The sequence below is a fragment of the Polypterus senegalus genome, chromosome 15 (assembly GCF_016835505.1).
Source record: "Polypterus senegalus isolate Bchr_013 chromosome 15, ASM1683550v1, whole genome shotgun sequence".
NCBI lineage: Eukaryota > Metazoa > Chordata > Cladistia > Polypteriformes > Polypteridae > Polypterus > Polypterus senegalus.
In genome coordinates this window covers 135,976,322-135,993,549 of record NC_053168.1, presented here as the reverse complement: position 1 = coordinate 135,993,549, position 17,228 = coordinate 135,976,322, and the positions used below count along the sequence as shown (strand labels likewise).

At 39.6% G+C, this 17,228-nt stretch overlaps 1 protein-coding gene across 2 annotated transcripts in view; it reads right to left on the bottom strand.

Annotated features, from left to right (window-relative positions):
• atp9b (ATPase phospholipid transporting 9B) overlaps nucleotides 1-17,228 on the bottom strand; it is a 329,584-nt gene that overhangs the window by 270,928 nt on the left and 41,428 nt on the right. The window lies entirely within an intron of this gene.

Here is a 17,228-nt window from a genome sequence, read left to right as displayed (position 1 = left end):
ACTAGGAGCTATATGGTTTGTATAAAAAGAAAGAAATGTTGTTGTTGAGTAAGGCTGACAACGCTGCTGCAGTGCCAACTGGTTTATTATCACTGCAATGACATTTAGCAATACCCTCAAAAAATCCTTAGTGGCGGATGGCCGGGTCCCATGACTGGTCAGCACGCCCCTTCTACGTATGTTCTGGGGGATCAACCTTGAACTACTCAATACCTCCCACGGGACGCTTGGTGGCAGCCTCCCTGGCTGACGATGGTGCCTCAGTTTCCCGCAGGGCCTCATGGGAGATGGAGTTCCTGTTGGGATCTAGGGTGGCTTCCAGGGGGAGCTGCATGGGTCCCAGAGCCCAGCTGGACAAATCTTCAGCCCCACCCGGAAGTGCAATTGGAACCAGGTGGTTAAGCACCTGGAACACATCCGGGTAGGCTATAAATGGGACCAGCCACCACCACTCAGTGGCCAGAGTCGGGAGGAGTGTGGTGTTGCCAGAAGGGCGTGTTTTGGTTTGCTTTTGTGCTTTATTTGGGACTGTGTTGTGCCTGTAGGGTTCACAGGGAAGACATGCCCCACAGGTGAAGAAAAATAAACTTTTTGTGTTATTTTTATACGTGCTTCCGTGTGAGTCTGTGCCGGATCGGGCGCAAGAAGGTGCTATTGTTACACCTTCTATATTAGACATAATTTAAACTAGAACAGCTTCATTAAAATTCAAGTCACATTATTACAGAGAGCTGATCCTTAACCAGGACAAATAAGCAAATCAAACCATAATATTCAACTAACTTAATAATTATCCATCTATCGACCTACAAACTTGCTTGATTTAGTTCAGGGTTTTGGGAGCCAAAGACTTTCCTAGCAGTACTGGGAGCAAAGAAAGAACTTGGCACTCTCATGCATGCACTAACTCAGTCACCAATTAGCTTCTCACACACACACACAGTGTAGTGTGGAAGAAAAGCCGCAAGTAAAATGTACACATTAACCAGGCTTTGATTAGAACCCAGAACTCAACAGCTAACCCCATGATCGACATGTTGCTCCTCGAACATGTCAACCAAGCTTAGTCAAATGTCATAATTTGATCAAAAATTTAAAAAGTATGAAAATAAAACTTAATGGTAATTATAAGACAGCATTCAGACTACTAATCACCACAACACTTCTCTGAAAACAAAAATTCATTTTTTGCAGGAAACAAAGGAAATGTTTGTTTAAAATGATTTTAAAAGGAACACAATTTGTTTTAATATGATGATTGATAGAAAGTTTAACTCTAATAGCAAGTTCTAAAGCTACAGAAAAATGATGTAGTGCTTACTTTGGCCCCCAGAACGTTTTTCCACTTTTGCCAAATTTTGATTAATGTTTGATTCAAATGAATGACGACTTACAAAAAAGAAGGTTGTTTAAATATAGACAATCAACGACAAGTTTTACTCCTCTGCATTTGTTATTTTACAAAAAAACAGTAACTTTAAACATACATTTTTTAAGTTTATGAAATGTCATACCTGTACAAACAACTCCTATAAATCATCTTTATTACTGCTCAAACTTTAATGTAATTTTCACAATTGAGTTTCTTCTCTTAAACTTGACGACTGCACGAAGGGAATAAAACTTTCATATACTTCATCTTTACTGCATTTTCGATTATGTTCCATTCATGATTTCCTTCACTTTTTTATCCTTTCTATATATTCATGTTTACGTCTCATTTCTTGGCTGCAATTAATGCACACAATTTATTTAATTTTCACTTAGAATCAGACATGTTAGTTCTTGTACATCTGAAAAATTTGACGTCTTTTAGCAGCTCACCTCCTATTCTCAGTCCGTCTATCTTCACCATCAATAAAATGTGCCTATTTACAATTTTATTTCATTCTCAATATTATAGGTTACTAGAAAATCATTGTTCAATTAAAATTAATTCCTTAATTTTTTAAATGAAAGAGTTTATATGCACAAATGCTATGAATTGTTAAGATTAATTGATTTAAAAATGGAGAACTGGCATTCACGGATTTGGGTAACAGTAAGGGTAGAAAAAAGTTAATTATCTCAATCAACTGCACAAATAAAAGCAATTATTAAACAATTGGCTACTTATTTAACAAATAAATAACACCAGGGTAAAGTCATAGAGGCTCCATATAATATCAAGTTAAAGAATCTACTCAATCAATCAGATATTACCCATAAAGGTTAATACAATACAACAAGCCACAATATGGTGTTTTAAGAGCGCATCATTCTGGATTAACGTACAAGAAAAGTTTTATAGAAATTAACGGTCTGTTGTTTTGAAAACACCCAATAAATAAAAAGATATAACTCAAGATGATGCCAGTTTTGTCTTAATATTTACACCCTTAAAAATTATTCAGCTGAACAATAAGAAAACAAAGTGCATGGCCAAAATAACATCAAGACCTTAATCAAAGGATCTTCACACTCCTCACTGCTGTTATGTTTCAGACAGAATTACAGAATTCCTTCCCTGGCTAGGGTTCACATCTTTGTTTTATGTCCTTATTGCCATTTTATCAGTTTTTTTTGTTTACATTAATAGACAGGATTAGAAATGAGGACATTAAAGGGTCGGCTAAGGTTGGATGGTTGGTAGACAAAGCAATAGAGGCGAGATTGTGTTGGTTTGGACATGTGCAGAGGAGAGATGCTGGGTATAATAAGAGAAGGGCGCTAAGGATAGAGCTGCCAGGCAAGAGGAGAAGAGGAAGGCCTAAGAGAAGGTTTATGGATGTGGTGAGAGATGACATGAAGGTAGGTGTGACAGAGCAAGATGACGAGGACAGGAAGATATGGAACAAAATGATCCACTGTGGTGACCCCTAACAGGAGCAGCCGAAAGCAGAAGAAGAATATTGCTTGTGTTTGTTATTTGTATTCCTTGTTTTTCATTTTGTCTGTGTAACAATGCCTTGGTTATGTTACATTGATTTTGTGGGTGGTCCCCCAAGAGGCTGCTAATCACTGAGAGTAACCGTCCTCTGGCCTATAAATCCAGAGGGTCTCCCAGAGTATCTGGCGGTTCATTCGAATGCACTTGGGAGATTTGGCAGGTTTCTCTATTAATACTGTGCTTTTTGAAATATCTGGATTTTTCACCTCTCTTTGGGACTGTTTCTCCCTAGAATTTCAATAATAATAATAATTATAACAATGCCCCTGTAGTGGGCATTATTTGAAGTGCTTGGGACTTGCTGGGATTTATTTGCTGTGGAACTCCCAAGTCACAATATGTGAAGCCAATACACCCACACCCATACTTCAAGAATATGCCATAAAGTATATAGCAGCTACACTAGATCATCTTGTAGATTTTAAAAATAATTTTTACTTTATTGGGCATTTAAAAAAATGTTCTTTGTTAAATGGATGGATCAAGAAGACTCAGCATAACTGTAGGGACTATGAATATAGGTTTACATCAAAATATTCTTGAGGAAAATATCAGGCCCTCAGTTACCTGAAAATGGATCCTCCAGCATTACAATGAATATAACTATTCAACCATAACTAACAAAAAAAAAAACAATTTAGGAAATTTCACTTGACTCCAAAGGATGTGTCATTGTTTATGAATTATTCAGTTAATATTTTTAATAAATATATACATTTTTGCATTTATTTCCACTAAATGCTGCAATTAGAATAAAATATTGTACGTACTATAGTATATGACAGTTTAGGTCTACTTTTACCTGTATCTATACCAAACCAAATAATAGTTGAAACAAAAATGGCAACATGCCCTTGACCAGCAAATGCCAATTTAAACAGAAAACTGACAAATGAAACTTATTCAACAATCACTACCCTATATACTCGCGTTTAAGATTCTCCCGTGGATAAGTCGGGACTTGATTTTACCATATAATTTCCAGTATTTTATAATGTTGGCTGCATAAGTCGAATGTGGAAAACTCATGCTATTGGTCTAAGAGATTATGATATACTAATGCCCACCTGAGAGAGTAACAACAGAGCACACCGCCTTTTTTTTCTGTGTATTGTGCCTAGGTGACCACACAGTAATACCCGAACTATTCTGAAGCAACGTTTGCACTGATTTGTGTTTTTCGTATCTCACACCCTCATACACCTTTATCGTAAGAGCATCCCTTATCCACGATGGAGCGCTCATTGTTACAAGTGAACAAGTGGATAACCTCCCAGAGGTAAACGCAACTACTAAGGAGGTACTGAGGGATTTGGAAATTGTAGAGGGAGAAGTGCTGCTCAGATTAAATAATATGAAATCAAACAAATCACCAGGAACAGATAATATTTATCCTTGTGTTCTTAAGGAGGCTAGTGAGTACATATATAAACCCTTGACACATATTTTTAGGAAGTCACTGTGCACTGGAGAGATTCCAAAGGACTAGAAAATGGCAAATATCATCCCATTATATAAAAAGGGTGACAGGGCAGATCCAAGCAACTATAGGCCAGTAAGCTTAACAAGCATCACAGGAAAATTAATGGAAGGAATTATTAAGGATAAGATTGAGCAACACATGGCAAGGACAGGAGTTATTCTGAACAGTCAGCATGGGTTCAGAAGAGGGAGGTCGTGTTTTACTAACATGTTGGAATTCTATGAGGAGGCAACAAAAGGATACGATCAAAGTGGAGCTTATGATATTATTTATCTGGACTTTCAGAAAGCATTTGATAAGGTGCCACATGAGAGGTTGGGCATCAAGTTAAAAGAAGTGGGAGTTCAGGGTGATGTTTTTAGATGGGTGCAGAATTGGCTGAAACACAGGAAGCAGAGGGTGATGGTGTGAGGAACCTCATCAGAACTGGCCGATGTTAAGAGTGGTGTTCCACAGGGGTCAGTGCTAGGGCCGCTGCTATTTTTAATATATATAAATGATTTGGATAGGAATATAAGTAACAAGCTGGTTAAGTTTGCAGATGATACCAAGATAGGTGGATTAGCAGATAATTTGGAATCCGTTATATCATTACAGAAGGACTTGGATAGCATACAGGGTTGGGCAGATTCGTGGCAAATGAAATTTAATGTCAGTAAATGTAAAGTATTACACATAGGAAGTAAAAATATTAGGTTTGAATACACAATGGGCGGTCGGAAAATCGAGAGTACACCTTATGAGAAGGATTTAGGAGTCATAGTGGACTCCAAGCTATCAACTTCCCAACAGTGTTCAGAAGCCATTAAGAAGGCTAACAGAATTTTAGGTTATATAGCACGATCTGTGGAGTACAAGTCACAGGAGGTTCTGCCCGAGCTTTATAACACACTGGTGAGGCCTCATCTTGAGTCCTGGGTGCAGTTTGGGTCTCCATGCTACAAAAAGGACATAGCAGCACTAGAAAAGGTCCAGAGAAGAGCGACTAGGCGGATTCCAGGGCTACAGAGGCTGAATTATGAGGAAAGATTAAAAGAGCTGAGCCTTTACAGTTTAAACAAAAGAAGATTAAGAGGTGACATGATTGAAGTGTTTAAAATTATGAAGGGAATTAGTCCAGTGGATCGAGACTTGTATTTTAAAATGAGTTCATCAAGAACACGGGACACAGTTGGAAACTTGTTAAGGGTAAATTTCGCACAAACATTAGGAAGTTTTTCTTTACACAAAGAACGATAGACACTTGGAATAAGCTACCAAGTAGTGTGGTAGACAGTAAGACGTTAGGGACTTTCAAAACTCGACTTGATGTTTTCTTGGAGGAAACAAGTGGATAGGACTGGCGAGCTTTGTTGGGCTGAATGGCCTGTTCTCGTCTAGATTGTTCTAATGTTCTAATCAGAAGAAAATATGAAGCTGGTTTTAAATTAAAAGTCGTTGAAGTAGCAAAAGAAATTGGTAACTGTGACACTGCCACAAACTTCGATGCATCTGAGAAACTGTTGTGAGATTGGAAGTGGCAAGAAGATGTAAAAAAAAAAAAAAGTGTAAGTGTCGCATTTTTGAACGGGCGCATAAGTCGGGGTCTGATTTTATAATCAATTTTTTCGGGTTTCAAGACCCGACTTATATGTGATTATCAGTTCTGAAACTAACGGGCAGCCAGGGTAAAGAAGCGTATATTGGAGAAACAGAATGAAAAAGTTCTTCCGCAGATAAGTCGGGACTTGATTTTACAGTATAATTTCTGGTGTTATAAATGCGGAAAACTCACGCTATTGGTACAAGGGATAATGATATGCTAACGCCCAGCTGAGAGGGTAACAAAGGAGCACACAGCCTTTTTTTATCTATGTGGGTGCAGCAATGTGCTGTATCAGCGTGTGCTCCTAACCTCTCTCTCTCTCTATTGTGCCTACATGACCACACGGTGACACCCAAACTATTCCAAAGCTACGTTTGCACTGATTTGTGTTTTTTGTATCTCACACCCTCATACACCTTTATCGTAAGAGCATCCCTTATCTACGATGGAGCGTTTGATGAGAAGAAAATATGAAGCTGGTTTTAAATTAAAAGTCATTGAAGTGACAAAAGAAATTGGTAAGTGCGCTGCTGCAACAAAATTTGATGTGTTGGAGAAACTGGTGCGAGATTAGAGGAAGCAAGAAGATGTAAAAATTAAAGTGTATTTTTGAACGGGTGTATAAGTCGGGGTGTGATTTTATGATCGATTTTTTGGGTTTCAAGACCCAACTATATACGGTACTATCGCTTGTGCATCATTTCAAGGTCCAGTTCTTTAAAACATAAAAACGCCAAAAGCACATTACGTGGTATCAGACATATGGTATGGGGACTACATATTGCAGTCTTTTGAATTGTAATGTACTGACATTAACTTGTTCTTAATATTCGCATATATCTGAAAGCTGTATGCATTGGTTTTTGACACATCTATGTACAAGTCATTAAAATGCAGGAATACAGATCCAAAAGGCCGATCTCTTACAAACTGCAATGACACTTTATTAAAAAAATAAATACTGGCAGTATTCTTCTACGTGCAAGACTAAGTAAAAGCATCAGTTACAGATGTAAAGTAGACACGGACTTTGAAAGTGCAGTAGAAATCTGCAGGCACTACAGGCCTCCCAGATTGCAAACGACATCCTGAAAAAGGGTTATTTGAAAAATTTACAGAAGGCTGTCTAATGGCAAGTGAAGCTGCTCTACTTGAAACATGGACAATGAAACAGACTATAATTACCATCAACATCTTAACAAAATGCACTTAAATGTAATTGCATAATTACAAATCAAAAAGAAAGCTATGCTTATACCTTTTAAGTTTTGCCCACATCCATTGCTACAACTGTCCCCAATCCCCCCTTTTTTCTCTCTGTCTGACACACTCTTTGATATGGACACACTTTCCAAAGCCAATACAATGTGCTGTTTACATGTAAGGGCTGTGTGGTTGTGAAATGAACGATAAGTGCAGACATAAGTGACCAAGAAACTGTGCTTCATATAAAATATGACCAAACTAAGGATGATAGGTAAACACACACCGCATTACCATGTGATCTGACCTTCCTCAAGTCTGAGAGGGCAGCTTTAATTTTTTTTTTCTACCTACTACATACATTGTATAATTATTTTGCTTTTCACAGACTTTTGTCTTCACAGCTGAATTACACAGCTTTTTTTGTCACTTCAATAGCACCGAGACTGCCATATAGCTCAGAAAAGATATACGCTCAAAGAATTACAGTAAGTACAGTAACAAGGAGATATGGTGGTTAAAAATAGGACATGAAATATTAGCCAGGAAAGTAATTTAATTACCTTGGGTGCCACATTTGAGATACTGCATGGAAACTGAGGCCTTATCATATTCAACACTCTACCAGACACTGAACCACATTTCGCCAACATAATCTCGTAATATTGGAAAACTGGAGATTAAAAACTCGAGATCAGAGCAGAACATCATTCGGTATTCTTCAAACCTTGGGTAATACACAGTTTGGTAACTTAAATGTCAATGCTCCTCTGAAACCATGGCTCCAATTTCAATTCCTGAAACAGCCTGCCAAAGCTCTCGACTATGTTTTTTAAGAGGTATTTTATTCTTTTCATTAAATACTGTGGATGCCTTGTGCTTTAAACTATCAGTCAAAAGGCGGAGAAGAAACTCGAGAACCACCGAAGCCAACTCATTGTATAGTATTTTTATGTTCCATTGTAATTTAGGCAGCTTCTTAAAAAGTGATACTTAAGATGCTTCTCACAAAAGGTTAGCATTACTAAAGAAAAGCAAAAGTATCCTTTGCTTTTCAAACGATGCATTATACCACTGATCCCTAAGGCTGATCTTTCTTTTGAAACGCAAATTCATTACATTGGTTAGATTGTTTAATGAGGCACATTTTCAAAAAGCACTGTAAATGAATTATTTAAGCAACCTAAAACAATTAAGCTATTAAATTAATACTAACACAAAAATTGAATACAAACATCTATAAATATTTAAACATATACACACTGTATACAGTGCATCCGGAAAGTATTCACTGCGCATCACTTTTTCCACATTTTGTTATGTTACAGTCTTATTCCAAAATGGATTAAATTCATTTTTTTCCTCAGAATTCAACACACACCACCCCACAATGACAAAGTGAAAAAAGTTTACTTGAGGTTTTTGCAAATTTATTAAAAATAAAAAAACTGAGAAATCACATGTACATAAGTATTCACAGCCTTTGCCATGAAGCTCCAAACTGAGCTCAGGTGCATCCTGTTTCCCCTGATCATCCTTGAGATGTTTCGGCAGCTTAACTGGACTCCACTTGTGGTCAATTCAGTTGATGTGACAGGATTTGGAAAGGCACACACCTGTCTATAGAAGGTCCCACAGTTGACAGTTCATGTCAGAGCACAAACCAAGCATGAAGTCAAAGGAATTGTCTGTAGACCTCTTGTTTGGTTTATTGTCACTGTCTCTCTGCATGCTGTTGGAGTCATTCATACAGGCAGACCAAGTATGGTACACAGGGACTAGGCTGTATTTAGAAACCATTAGCCTAGCAGTTTGGAGAATGGGACAAACTGCAGAGTGAGTATTGTGCTATTCTTGTTGAAGGTGGGATTTGTGTTAACTGTCCTTGTTTGGAGACCAGAGAGGGGCATTGTACTATTCCTGAGATGAAACTGAATCCTTACTTTCCTTGTTTGGAGACCAGAGAAGGCCCTGAATGTGGAGAAGACAGTATAAATACATGGAACAAGCAGTCAAACCCGTTGAAGCTGTTGGGCGGAAGATTATGTCCTCCGCCCGGAAAACCCTTTCAGTGTGGTGACGAAAGATGGCAGACTGCGTAGATCAAGACTCCCACACCTTGATAAAGTCTGTCATAAGCTTCCCGTCTATAACCGAGTAAAAACCGTCAGTAACGTAAGCTAAAGTATATCTTTTTCTCTCATGTGATTTTTGTACCACTGTAATCACGATGGAAGGGATATCGCCTTTTCTGTCATATTTCTGTATGTTTCGGTTACTTAACATGCCACAATGTCAAAAGAACACATTTCCGGAGAGCTGATGCCTCCTAAGGAAACACACCTGAGACAGGATTGTCTCGAGGCACAAATCTGGGGAAGGTTGCAGAAAAATGTCTGCTGCTTTGAAGGTCCCAATGAGCACAGTGGCCTCCATCATCCGTTAACGGAAGAAGTTCGAAACCACCAGGACTCTTCCTAGAGCTGGCCGGCCATCTAAACTGAGCAATCGGGGGAGAAGGGCATTAGTCAGGGAGGTGACCAAGAACCCGATGGTCACTCTGTCAGAGCTCCAGAGGTCCTCTGTGGAGAGAGGAGAACCTTCCAGAAGGACAACCATCTCTGCAGCAATCCACCAATCAGGCCTGTATGGTAGAGTGGCCAGACGGAAGCCACTCCTTAGTAAAATGCACATGGCAGCCCGCCTGGAGTTTGCCAAAAGGCACCTGAAGGACTCTCAGACCATGAGAAACAAAATTCTCTGGTCTGATGAGACAAAGATTGAACTCTTTGGTGTGAATGCCAGGCGTCAAGTTTGGAGGAAACCAGGCACCGCTCATCACCAGGCCAATACCATCCCTACAGTGAAGCATGGTGGTGGCAGCATCATGCTGTGGGAATGGAACTGGGAGAATAGTCAGGATAAAGGGAAAGATGACTGCAGCAATGTACAGAGACATCCTGGATGAAAACCTGCTCCAGAGCGCTCTTGACCTCAGACTGGGGCGACGGTTCATCTTTGAGCAGGACAACGACCCTAAGCACACAGCCAAGATATCAAAGAGTGGCTTCAGGACAACTCTGTGAATGTCCTTGAGTGGCCCAGCCAGAGCCCAGACTTGAATCTGATTGAACATCTCTGGAGAGATCTTAAAATGGCTGTGCACCGACGCTTCCCATCCGACGTGATGGAGCTTGAGAGGTGCTGTAAAGAGGAACGGGCAAAACTGGCCAAGGATAGGTGTGCCAAGCTTGTGGCATCGTATTCAAAAAGACTTGAGGCTGTAATTGCTGCCAAAGGTGCATCGACAAAGTATTGAGCAAAGGCTGTGAATACTTATGTAGATGTGATTTCTCAGTTTTTATTTTTAATAAATTTGCAAAAATCTCAAGTAAACCTTTTTCACATTGTCATTATGGGGTGTTGTGTGTAGAATTCTGAGGGAAAAAATGAATTTAATCCATTTTGGAATAAGGCTGTAAAATAACAAAATGTGGAAAAAGTGATGTGCTGTGAATACTTTCCGGATGCACATTATGTATTATCTTTTCGGAACAGGGATAACTTTAATTTTTGTACTATTTACATAGAGAGACAACAAGGAGACAATAGTTCAAGTCTCAATTGCTCCCTTGTACAGACTTTGCATGTTCTCCCCATGTCCACATGGGTTTCCTCCCATTGTGCAATAATACGCAGGTTAAGCTAGTTCTTGATGCTAAATTGGCATAGATGTGTCTATTAACTCTACGATGGACTGGCGCCCCCATTCTGGGATTGTTCCAGCTTCTCCTAGTCCCTGCTCTTGATAAGGAGGTTTAGAAGATGAATGGGTGGGTGAATGCATAAACATATACTGCATTAAGCACACACATGCTCTTATGGGGTTGGATGGTTCTCAGCAGCTGGGACAGAGAGACTGGTCAGATTTGAGGGAAGGGTGAATGTTGCCAAATACAGGGAGGTCCCTGAAGAAAACCTGCTCCAAAGTGCACACAACTTCAGAGTGGGATGACAGTTCACCTTTGAGCATGACAATGACCCTGTGCATATGGCCAACACAACGCTGGTGCAGCTTAGGCACAAGTCTGACTTTCCTGGACTGGCCCAGTCAAAGCCCAGATAACATTTGTGAAGAGAATTCATGATGGCAGTTTACAGATGCTTCTCATCCAATCTAACCAAACTTGAGAGGATCTACCAGGAAGAATGGGATAAACTGCTCTAATGCTAAAGAAGACTCAAAGCTGGACTTGCATCTGATTACTTCTATGAATAAAATATTTCAGTTTTAGATTTTCATAAATGTGCAAACCTTTCTGAAAACGTTTTCACATTGTCATTATGGGTTATTCGGTGTATATTGATGGTCAAAAATGACAAGTTTATCCATATAAAATGAAATTTAGAATCCAACAAAGTGAAGAGTTCCAAACAGTTTCTGAATCCCTGCATAACAGGGACATTAGGGAAATAAAAAGTCTCAGACAGGAAGAAAAGCAAAAGAGCTCTGATTTAAATTAAGGGGGGGCTCATTGGCTTATAAAAAAAATAATCAAAAAAAGAACTGTATTAATTGTATTAATATTATTAAATAATTACCACAACAATTCAAATATATCATAGTTAAAAGTATAGAAAATAAACTTTCTAAAATTTAGCAAAGAAATCATCTCCTAACTGTAAACATCCACACCATTAAACTGCCAATGGAAAACAATTTTGCATTTACACTTATTTATTTACTGTAGCAGACGTCTAAAATAAGTGATTGACTTTTTATTCAAGTGTCAGTGTCTTTCTCCACTAACTCATTAAATCTGTCACTTGCTGTCATGCATATTATAATGTCACTGTTAAAAGATACACATTTCTAAATGTTCCAAAAATATGCTGCCAATTCTGGCACTGGACAACAATACACTGAATAGCACAATCCCTATCAGCAGTTAAATTTTCATATACTTGATATGAATCACAGACCCCAAACATGCTTCAAGATCCATCACCCCCATACAAGCATTTCTGGGGTAAATCTTCTTCTTTTGGCTGCTCCCGTTAGCGGTTGCCACAGTGGATCATCTTCTTCCGTATCACAAAAAATCACACAAAATCAATGTAACATAACCAAGGCATTGTTACACAGACAAAATGAAAAACAAAGAATACAAATAACAAACACAAGCAATATTCTTCTTCTTCTGCTTTCGGCTGCTCCTGTTAGGGGTCACCACAGTGGATCATCTTTCTGTCCTCTTCATCTTGTTCTGTTACACCCATCACCTGCAAGTCCTCTCTCACCACATCCATAACCCTTCGCTTAGGCCCTCCTCTCCTCTTCTTGCCTGGAAGCTCTATCCTTAACATTCTTATCCCAGTATACCCAGCATCTCTCCTCTGCACATGTCCAAACCAACGAAATCTCGTCTCTCTGACTTTGTCTCCCAACCATCCAACTTCAGCTGACCCTCTAATGTCCTCATTTCTAATCCTGTCCATCCTCGTCACACCCAATGCAAATCCTAGCATCATTAACTCTGCCACCTCCAGCTCTGCCTCCTGCTTTCTGGTCATTGCCACCGTCTCCAACCCATATAACACAGCTGGTCTCACTACCGTCCTGTAGACCTTCCCTTTCACTCTTGTTGATACCCGTCTGTCACAAATCACTCCTGACACTCTTCTCCAGCCATTCCACCCTGTCTGCACTCGCTTTTTCACCCACAATCCCCATTACTTTGTGCTGTTGATTTAAACTCATCCACCTTTGCCAACTCTACTCCCTGCATCCTCTCCATTCCTCTGACCCCCCCCTCTCATTTACACACATGTATTCTGCCTTGTTCCTGCTGACCTTCATTCCTCTCCTCTCTAGAGCAGATCTCCACCTCTCCAGGGTCTCCTCAACCTGCTCCCTACTATCGCTACAGATCACAATGTCATCAGCAAACATCACACTCCACGGGGACTCCTGTCTAATCTTGTCTGTCACCCTGTCCATCACCATTACAAATAAGAAAGGGCTCAGAGCCGATCCCTGATGTAATCCCACCTCCAACACTCCTACCGCAGACCTCACCACTGTCATACTTCCCTCGTACATATCCTGTACAACTCTTATGTACTTCTTTGCCACTCCCGACTTCCTCATACAATACCACAGCTCCTCTCGAGGCACCCTGTCTTGTGCTTTCTCCAGGTCCACAAAGACGTAATGCACCTCCTTCTGGCCTTCTCCGAACTTCTCCATCAACATCCTCAGAGCAAACACAGGGTAAATACACCCTGCATTTCTGATCAGCTGTTATGATCATATGAATCTTTTACAACTGTCAACATAAATCAATGAACAGTTTTAAAACAAACAGAAAAAAAAATATTTTTGAAATCAGGAAGATTATTCCGTTTCTTAATGTCCAGACACAGAGATAAAGTTCAACTAAAAATCATATCACATTTTTTGACTGAAGAGTTCTGATTGTGAACATGGGTTTTGTTGCTGCAGCGTGACAATATTTTCACTATTCACTAGCCAGGGTAAGAAACAAAAATTAAAAGCAGGAGTTATAAACATTTTACATCTCTCTGTTATTAAAATAAAAAAAAAAAAATCTTTTTAGGGTGATTAATGCACAATGTCACACCTCCCAGGTTGGGGTTTTCGGATACTTTACTTAGGCAACAGATTCTTTAACTCAGTGACGTGGAAATTATTAAAAGGAATGCTGTCATGCTGCACATGGGTAATACTATTTTCTTTTTTTGGTCTGGATCTGACATATATTGTGAACTTTTAACTCAGTGGTTTTAAATTTTTGTAGTGTGTCTCAATTTTCAAACAAAAAAATAAATAAAACAAACTAGAGACCCCGTCAATTTGTCATTTTCTGCCACCTCCAAGACAGTGAATTTATGAAGTAAGAGTTTGTATTAAGTCAGTGAGAAATGTGTGTTTAAATTGAAAGGCCACAAAAGTAATGTGGGGGGAGAAGGCTACTATGATAAAGACTGAGGTCATCTTCAACTTGAAACCTTGTCCTAGATCGGATCTTTCAATAAAATCCAGACTCGCATAGAAAAGTTGACATAAGTGGCACTAGTTTCTTCAGTGTAATTCTTGACAATCCGGGGTATTCGTTATGCACGGATATCCAAAAACTTGCAACAGACGGACTTGCAAAGTAAAACGATGTCAATGAGACCCTCCTGCTGAGGAAGTGTCAAAGCACTGGACGAAATGTCAACTCTGAATGGATTTTAAATCCATCCATCTTCTCCTTTGCCATCCAAGGGAAAGAAGTTCAATAAAAGGACTTCAGGAGCAAATTTAAATGGCTGTATATGATCTCTTTCAGCTTCTGCTTTGGCATGGTCTCATTCAGGAAATATCCAGCAGTGGGAACGGTTCAGAATGTTGACTTTGCACAGGTGCAATTTCCAAAGGTCTTGATTTTTTATACACAAGTACAATCATACTTGTGTTACAGTCCTGCATTCATCAAATGAAGTCAATCAAATATGTCAGCAAGATATGCTCACAGGGCCAGACACCTAACACCTCCAAGGTTTTGAGCCAAATCTCAGGGTTTGTATGCTAAAGAAATTTTGTATACCTTTCAGTATTTAAATAAGCAACTCAGTACTTCCAATTCATTTCTCGTGTCACGCATGCATGTCTGGGGATCATTTTCCCGGCTCTGCGGAGGTAAGCGATACCACTCTGGGACGACAGAGGGCGCACACACCAAGTGTCTCTCCTCTTCCTCCCACAGCTTTGTGAAGCCATCGAATGAGGGCATGACTCAGACCCAGATCTTTATAAAACTCACCTGTCCCTAGAACATGGTGTCTGCTATTGGACCTTGGACCAGAACTGGAGCAAGCTTGGTCAAGCTGCCACAGCTGCCAAGCAATAACCTGTAGTTGGGCAAGAAAAGCTGGGTTTTGCTGGGGCCACTGTGCCCAATTTTGCCTAGCCTTCCTTGAATAAACGTGGACACCCAGTTGAGTTGGTGCCTGAACATTTTCGAAGGGACTCGTGCAAGTCTGTGTTGCTGTCACACACCATTTACAGTATGCTGCGGATTTGAATAATGCCCTGTCCAAGTAAATTTGAATTTAAAAAAAAAAGAAGGTTGTGACATCTAGTTCTATTTTTTTGTGCAACGTATTGCTTTTATTATTCTTTGCTGGTCTATTTGCAGAGTGGTTTGCCTTCTTACTTTGAGAATCTGGGCAAGTTTAAGAGAGTGCTCCATTTAAGACAAGTAACGGTGCTTCTAAGACCTGACACCACCAAGGGAGGACATGCAGGAATCTAATAACCAATCAGAATCCTGAACTTTTTAAAATGCATAATTAAACTGATTATGCACTTTATCTGTGATGCTTTCTTACTGTTAATCTTGCTTAAACCAGAAAAGACATTTTCACTTGAGTAATATTTTTGTTTATTAAAAAAAAAAAAATCTTGCAACTCCCTCCTCAACCTAACTGTGACCCCCAAGTTTGAGAACCACTGCTCTAAACTACGCCATTTAGTATTTTAACCCTTTCGGCTCTGACATCCTATTACTAGTACATACATGCAGTCATTTTTTTAAAGCACAGGTACGTTTGCAGCTGCTGAAACGCAGACTGGAGAGAGGTGGCAGTTGCTTTGGGTGCCGCCTGGTGGCATACAGTACGCAAAACATGGGACTGTAAATGGACACTTCTGTGCACCGCATGTGTACACCACATAGTAATTAGCTCCACTTTCAAATTTAATTCCTCAAGAAGATGGAAGCATTTGTCAGCTATCTTTATATATAATACGCTACCGTGGCTGTTCATTTGTCTGTCCATTATTTTAAATCACCTGTAGCTCGCAAATCGTTTTACCTATTGGCTTGAAATTAGGCACACATATACTACGTGACGTCTACTGTCCGCTTTCAGGGTGATGATTTTTATTACTCTTTTTATTTTTATTTTATTTTATTATAGAATCAACTCTCGGCAGCGTGCCCCAGGGCGGCTGTGTGGCACATGCGTATGGGCACCGTTCTCATTCCCTACCACATTCGCTAATCATTCTTGAGGCAGATTGAAGACTTAAGTGCCAGCTTAAGTGAAAAATTAAAGAAAACGTACTAAGTAATTGCAACACAAAAACTAACTTAATCAGTTTTAACGCAAAAAAGATGCAGACGAAAGAAAAGAAGCAGCGGGCCGCTAGGGTGGAGAAAAGAAGAGCTGCTCAGGAAGCAGCAAGCGCATCGTCATCTGAGCAAACGAACACTAAACAGAGACAGACAAAGAGTATGAAAACTAGGAGTGCTTAAGTCAAGTGTATTCACTGCGAGTTATCGTGCAGTACGCTGTTACTGGTCTTTATATATAGTACGCTAACGTGGCTGTTCATTTGATTGTCCATTATTTTAAATCACCTGCAGCTCTCAAACCGTTTGACCTATTGACCTGAAACGTGGTACACCTATACTACATGGCGTCTACTATCCACGTTTGGGGTGATGATTGACCTCCAAGGTTAATCCTCTTTTTATTTTTGTCTTATTTTATTGTACAATCAACTATCAGCAGCGCGCCGCAGGGCGGCAGTGAGGCACATGGGTACGGGTGCCATTCTCATCCCTACCACCTTCGCCATCACTTCCCCTGTCTCTTCATATCTTAAATCATTCTTGAGGCAGATTGAAGACTTAAGTGCCAGCTTAAGTGAAAAATTAAGGAACACGTACTACGTAGTTGCAACACAAACACTGACTTAATCAGTTTTAATGAGAAAAGATGCCAACAAAAGAAGAGAAGAAGCGGGCCGCTAGGGTGGAGAAAAGAAGAGCTGCTCAGGAAACAGCAAGCACATCAACCTCTGAGCAAATGAATGCTAAACGTACAGAGAAAGAGGAGGAAAACTAAGAATGGTCAAGTCAAGTGTATTCACTGCACGTTATGGTTATAGAAGTGCGCTGTTATTAGTTATATAATAATAGTGATATTTGTTTTTGTTTCTTTCATTTTTGAGC